Source organism: Rhinatrema bivittatum, chromosome 2 (genome assembly GCF_901001135.1).
Source record: "Rhinatrema bivittatum chromosome 2, aRhiBiv1.1, whole genome shotgun sequence".
Taxonomy (NCBI): Eukaryota; Metazoa; Chordata; class Amphibia; order Gymnophiona; family Rhinatrematidae; genus Rhinatrema; species Rhinatrema bivittatum.
Window position 1 is genome coordinate 240,354,264 of NC_042616.1, and position 6,839 is coordinate 240,361,102.

Sequence of the window (6,839 nt, forward strand, 5' to 3'; positions counted from 1 at the left end):
TGTCTTAAGCTACTGAGCCTGAAGCAGTTTCTAAATACTTGAGGCACTGATTTTCTTCATTGATATTGTGTGTGTGGTGGTGGGGGAGTACATGGCACTTTTTTCTTTTAAATTGCCATTAGAAACCAGAATATAATAAAGACAATAGAAGTCTGCCCAATATACATCTTACTATGATGCAATAGACTTCATTTTTATAAATCAGTTACCCAAAGTAGTGTATAATAAACTAAAAAAAATGCAACAAAATAATGCAGAACTTACAGCAAAACAGAAAAAGATACATTTCCAGTTTTAATCATGATCCCCAGATCCCATAACTTCTCTCCATGCCAAGCTACATTTAATAGCCAGGTTTTAATCCATATGAAAGGCCAAATAATCCCTTTCCTCATCTTACAGCAGCTTGTTCCATAATACTGGAGTAATTACTAAGAACTTTAACTGTAACATTTTGGTCCCTTGATTTCATTTAAAAAAAAAAATAGCTCTCCTTGGCTCATACTAAGTTTATCCTGTAACAGGCCCATTTCCACTCAAAACAAAAACAAAGCTAACAATTTTAAAACTAATCCAATCCTCCACTGGTAACCACTGTAACTTTCTCAAAACTGGGACCATGTGGCAAGAGAAATTCCCAAATGTGTAAAGCTCATTGGAAGACCTAAATGTAGTCCAATTGTGAGATCACCACTGTCTTAACAGATCCACGATCCAATTTCAACATTCTTTGCTAGAAACAAGCATGCTGCACAGTTGGGGATTTATATACTGTACTTTTTCAAACTCTACCTGACTATTCATTGCCCCTAAACTCATTATCTCCAGAACTGAATAAAATTGCTAAATGCTGGCATACATTTTCTCATTTCTATCTCCACTTCCAATGTGACAATACTTCGTTTTGTGAATATTTAAAATTTAACTTCCTAGTATCCTTTTAATTTCAGCTAACCTCTTCCCCCAAGTGGACCATAGCACTATTTCCATGTGGCTTTCCCTTCACTAGTTCATCAGTATGTCTGTCCCTGCAGCTTACACCTAACTCCAAAGACGCATTGAAAGCTGACCATACTACCAGAACTCGCTGAGCCAGTTAGGTTTTCAGGATGTCTGCACTAAATATGCATGAGAATCTTCAGATTCATTGCAGGTATTCTGAAAATCCAATTGTTTGGATGTCCCCTAGGACAGATTTGTGGAATGAGTGCATTAAAGGAGCATAGGAAATTCTGGTACACTGCTGTAGGGTGTATCCCATCTGGGTACCATGCCTTTATCTACTTTTCAGTTTTGCTAGCTTCAAATGAACTTTTTCTGATGGATTAGATGGTGACCTTTAGAACTGTGAAGGGAACCAGATTGTGCGGCCAAAGAGAAATGTTCCTCCAGTTTGGATGCTCTGGTTCAGTGTTGGCCAATAGAAACAACTCTGTACATGTTTCCTTCATGGCTCTTGATAGAAAGGGTAGGTCAGAATATCACGGAAGTGTGGGTCTGGTAATTCTGGTGGCTTTGGATTGGCTGAGGCATCCTTGGTATGCGGATGTACTCCAGTTATTGCACAGTTAAACCATTCCCTCAGCAAAGAGTTCCTGTCTGAGGGACCAAATCTACATGAGGATCTGGATCAGTTTTGTCTTGCAGCTTGGCCCTTGAGAGGCTTTGTCTAGTTTGTTTTATTCCCAAGAGGTGATGAATACCCTTTTAAAGTCTTCCATTTCTCATATATGTGTAGAACTGGAGAGTTGTGGGGTTTTTTTTTAACAGTGCGTTCATTGCTAGGACAGTTATGTGCCAGGAAGACACCTGTACTGCTGGTTCTGGAATTTTTGCAGGAGGAACTCTAAAAGATTTGTGTAATTCTTTGAAAGTGCAGGTTGCAGCTCTTGCATGTTAGGGATGAGTATTGTGTAAGCCCTTCTCTCACTCAGATATGTTCCTGAAGGAATAAGGCATATTAACCTGCTGGCAAGGATTATTTGTTCCATCTTGGGATCTCAATTTGGTATTTATCTTTTGTCAGGTCCACAGTTTGAGCCAATTAGGAATATTTTTCTGCCATTATCTGACAGCACTGACAGCCCTCAGAGCTCTAATTTTCTGTCAATGTGCTGGAATTCCTGTACATACTGCCATCTCAGCCCTTCAGTCTGTCTTTATTTAAGCTACCACCCAATTTCTCAGGTTTTAGTTTTTTTAACTCAAACACTAGAAGAAATGGAGAAAGCTGAAGCAAAGGTACCCATCGTTAGTGCGTTTAAGGCCTTGATCCATCTAATTGATCCTCCCAGGGGTTTTTTAGGTTCTTCAGGTCACCCCCCCCCTGGTAATAGGTTAGGGAGCCAGGGTTGGTTACCCTGCAGGGATGGTCTGGTTCCTCTCCTTCTCTGGGCCCTGGTTGGTTTCTGTTTTACAAAAAAAAAAACCCCCAGAAAAGGGACTTCTGAAGCAGCCTGCTGGTTTCTTTCTTCGTGGCTGTGCTGCATTTTCCTCCCAGGGCAGTCTGGGTGTTTTCAGAGCCTCTCAAGCTCCCTGCCTTGTGTCCCCCTCCCGTGCTGAAGCATGCTGTGGTCATCAGCCTGTGTGGCCTGCAGGGGAGTCTGTTTCCAGACTCTCCCGTGCAGGACTTTGCCTGCAACGTATTTCTTGGGGGGGCAGCAGCTTTATTCAGGCTGCCAGCGGTTTTGCTAAGCCCCGAGGTGCTGTAAAGAGGCCTGCACCTTGGGAGGTCAGGACTGATCCGTTCCCCCTCAGTGTGGGAATGGCAGCCATTTTGAAAACCTTAGCCCTTGCCTCAGCGTTGGCAATGGGGGAAGAGGAGCTCCCTCCTGATCTTTCCCCAGTACAGAGAAGCCCTGGGGACATGTTTGACCAGAATGATTTTCAGGATGACCCTGATCCCCCGGGAAGGAGGCTGGATCCAGAGATTTCTCCTTGGACTTTGTGCTTCTTATGCACAAAGCCTTTATGGCTACTCAGCTTGGCAGTGCTCCGCATCTTAGTCCTGTGCCTCTGCGCCGCCCCCCCCTCTGTGCTGTCCGAACTCAGAGTGGACAGGATACTCTCCCACAGGATTCGGAGGATCTGATTTTGGCAGGCTTGAGAGCTCCGGCTAAGCCTTTTCCCTTTCATCCCATGCTCCACCAGCTGATGACTCGGGAGTGGGGTGTATTGGGTTACGAGTAGGAAGGGCTATAGATAAGCTTTATCCCCTGCTCAGTGAATCTCTGGAGCTATTGAAGTCCCCTAAGGTGGACACTTCTGTATCGGCTGTGACGAAGCGAGCTACTATTCCCGTTGCAGGGGCGGCAGCCCTCAAGGATCTGCAGGACAGAAAGCTGGAGGTGCTTCTCAAGCGAATCTTCGAAGTATCAGCACTGGGGATCAGAGTGGCAGTCTGCAGTAGTTATATGCTGTGGGCGAGCCTCCACCGGGTACAGCAATTCTTAACCTCCAGAGAGCTACCACCGGGAGAGGCAGAACAGGCCAAGCGCTTGGAAGTGGCGGTGGCATATGGAGCAGATGCTCTTTATGATCTGCTGTGGACTTCCTCTCGTATGATGTCTTCCATGGTTTCTGCATGGCAGCTACTGCGGCTCTGTAACTGGTTGGATGTTTCATCCAAGTCTCAGGGGCGCTGCCATTCAAAGGAAAACTTCTTTTCGGTGACTGCCTGGAGCAGTTGATAAGGTCCATAAGCTTCCGGAGGACCGACCGAAACCTGCTCGAGGGTTTCCTTCCACTCCCGGTTTCGTGGGCAGCGAAGGTTCCAGCAGAACAGACCTCAGCCTCCAGGCCATCAGCAATTCTGGAACTCTTTCTTTCGGGGCAGCAGAACCGTGTGTGAAGCCAGTTCAGCAACATCCCTTGCCTCTAAATCTTCTAATGAAATCAGGCCGGCCCATCCCTTGGTTCTGCCGGTAGGGAGCTGCCTAGCCCACTTTCACGAGGCATGGGTCAGAATAACTTCCAATCAATGGGTCCTAAGCATTGTTGAACAAGGCTATGCTTTGGAATTTGCTCGGCTGCTCCAAGACTTCTTTCTGGTTTCCCCCTGCGGTTCACGGACCAAGGCTCAGATCGTTCCGCAAACTCTCGAAGGTCTGGCTCTCAGAGCGATAAAAGGTTCCCTGCGAGGAGCGGAGCTTGGGGCGTTATTCAATTTACTTTATGGTCCCCAAAAAGGAGGAATCCTTTCAGCTTATTCTGGACCTGAAGAAGGTAAACAAGGACCTCAAGATACCTCACTTCCAGATGGAAAGCTTGTGTTCTGTAATTGCTGCGGTGCGCAGGGGCGAGTTTCGGGCATCCTTAGATCGGATGGAAGCATATTTACATATACCCATCCACGAAGCTCATCAGAGATTTCTTCGATTTATGATTCTAGGCAGACATTTCCAATTCTGTGCACTGCTGTTCGGTCTGGCCACAGCCCCTCGCACATTCACCAAAATAATGGTAGTTGTAGAGGCAGCTCTAAGGAAGCAGGGGCTTCTCATTCATCCCTAATTGGATGACTGGCTCAGTCGAGCAAAGTCAAGAGATCTCTGCACTCAAGCAGTAAGCACCATGGTCACACTCCTGGAATCGCTGGGTTGGGTTGTCAACCAAGCCAAAAGCAACTTCGTACCCTCACAGGCGATGGGATTTCCTGGGGACCCGATGCGATACCAGGCTGGGGAATTTGTTTTCCTTCTTCCACCGGAAAGAATGTCTAAGCTACAGCAACAGGTTTGTAGCTTGTTAGTGCTGCCTCTCCCCAAAGCCTGGGCATATCTTCAGGTCCTCTGCTCCATGGCATCCACTCTGGAGTTGGTTCCCTGGGCTTTTGCTCATATGAGACCATTATGAGCATTACCTTCCTGTTGGGATCCCAAATCGGAGGATTTTTGGTTCCTGATGCCTCTCACTGATCATGCTAGGTCCAGTCTTGGATGGTGGTTTTACCCCCAGCACCTGACTTGTGGAGTGGACCTCGAGATCCCAGATTGGATAGTGGTGACCACAGCTGTTAGCCTCTCTGGCTGGGTTCAGGGCATATGGACCCTAGAAGAAGCCAGTTGGATGATCAATCACCTGGAAACCAGGGTGGTCTGGTTAGCGTTGCAGCACTTTCTCCTGTAGTTACACAATTGGGCAATCAGTGTTCTCTCTGACAATGCCCTACATCAATTCCCAAGGCCTGAATAGCTCATGTTGTGGGGAGAAAAGCATCTTGCCCTACTGCCGGTCTCTCATATCGCCAGAGTCGACAACATTCAAATGGGTTTTCTCAGCCAGAGGCGGATAGATCTGGGAGAGTGGGAACTGTCAGACCAGGCAATGGATCTAACCATCCAAAGGTGGGGCACACCCCATATGGACTTAATGGCGACAAGAGCCAATACACCAAGGCTCCTCGTTTCTTCAGCTGCAGAAGGGGGCAATGCATTGGTTCTCTCATGGCTGACCTCAGTTCTCCTGCATGTGTTTCCACCTTGGCCTCTGGTGGGCAAAGTTCTTCACAGGATAGAAGTTCACCCAGGAGCTGTAATACCAGTGGCTCCAGAATAGCCCTGACACCCATGGGTCGCAGATCTCAACAATCAGAGGCTCTGACATCTTCCCAGTCTGCTTCATCAGGGTCCTATATTTTTCGACTCGGCAGCTCGCTTTTGTCTAGCAGCTTGGCTTTTGAAAGGAGGAGGTTGAGAGGTTATTCAGAGGATGTGATTTCTATCCTTTTGCGGGCTTAAAAAAACCTCTACTTCTCTATCCTATGTCAGGGTCTGGTGGGTTTTTGAGATGTGGTCATGGCATTCTCCCAAGCAGTTGACTGTGGCTTATATTTCAGCCTTTTTGCAGGAGCGCTTAGCTAAGGGCTTGTCTTTTAATTCCTGCTGCGTACAGGTGCCAGCCTTGGGTTCACTGGTAGGTAGCTCACTGGCATCACATGCGGATGTGGGTCGATTCCTCAAAGGGGTAAGATATTTGAATCTGTCCATCTGGCTGTTATGTCCCTCCTAGAACCTTAATTTAGTACTTTGGTCTTGTGTGATTTTCCCCCTCTTCCTTTGAACCTCTTAGGCTACTTTAAAGGATCTCACCTTAAAGACAGTTTTCTTGGTCGCTGTATGGGCGTAGGATTTCAGAGCTACACGCTCTGTTGTGTAGGGAACCTTTCTTGAGAATCTCAGTCAGGAGTATCTCTTTGCATGGTTCCTTCATTTTTGGCAAAGGTGATTTCATGTTTTCATTTAAGTCAGGCAGTAGAACTACCAGCCTTTCCCACTCTGTCTGCAGATGAGCCGCAAGCGTGAGCCTGAAATGTACCAGAGTACAGAGAACATCCAGACATTCTTTAGAAATCACTAATCCTTTCAGCTATTCAGATCATCTGTTTCTCTTGTGGAACAGACCCAAGAAGGGTCAGAAAGCTTCTAAAACTACTATTGCCAGATCGTTGAAAGAGGCTAATTGTTTCCACTTACATTGGCAAAGGAAGACCTATTCCTGATGGGTTTAAGGCTCATTCTATTTGTTCAGAGGCAGCTTTGTGGGCTGAATCCTAGCTGGTTTTGCCCCAAGAAATATGTAGAGTGGGTACCTGGAAGATGCCCCATCCATGTGCTTGTCACTACTGTTTGGCTGTTCATACCCCAGATGTTGGTAATTTTGGCAGTGGGGTTCTGTCGGTGGGACTCTCATTGTCCCACCCTGTTTAGGGAAGCTTTGGTACCTCCCACAGTCTGGACTGATCTGGGTACGTATAGGGAAAAGAAAAGTGGTTCTTACGTGGTAATTTTTGTTCCTGTAGAAACACGGATCAGCTATATGCCAATCCTTGAGGGGATTTT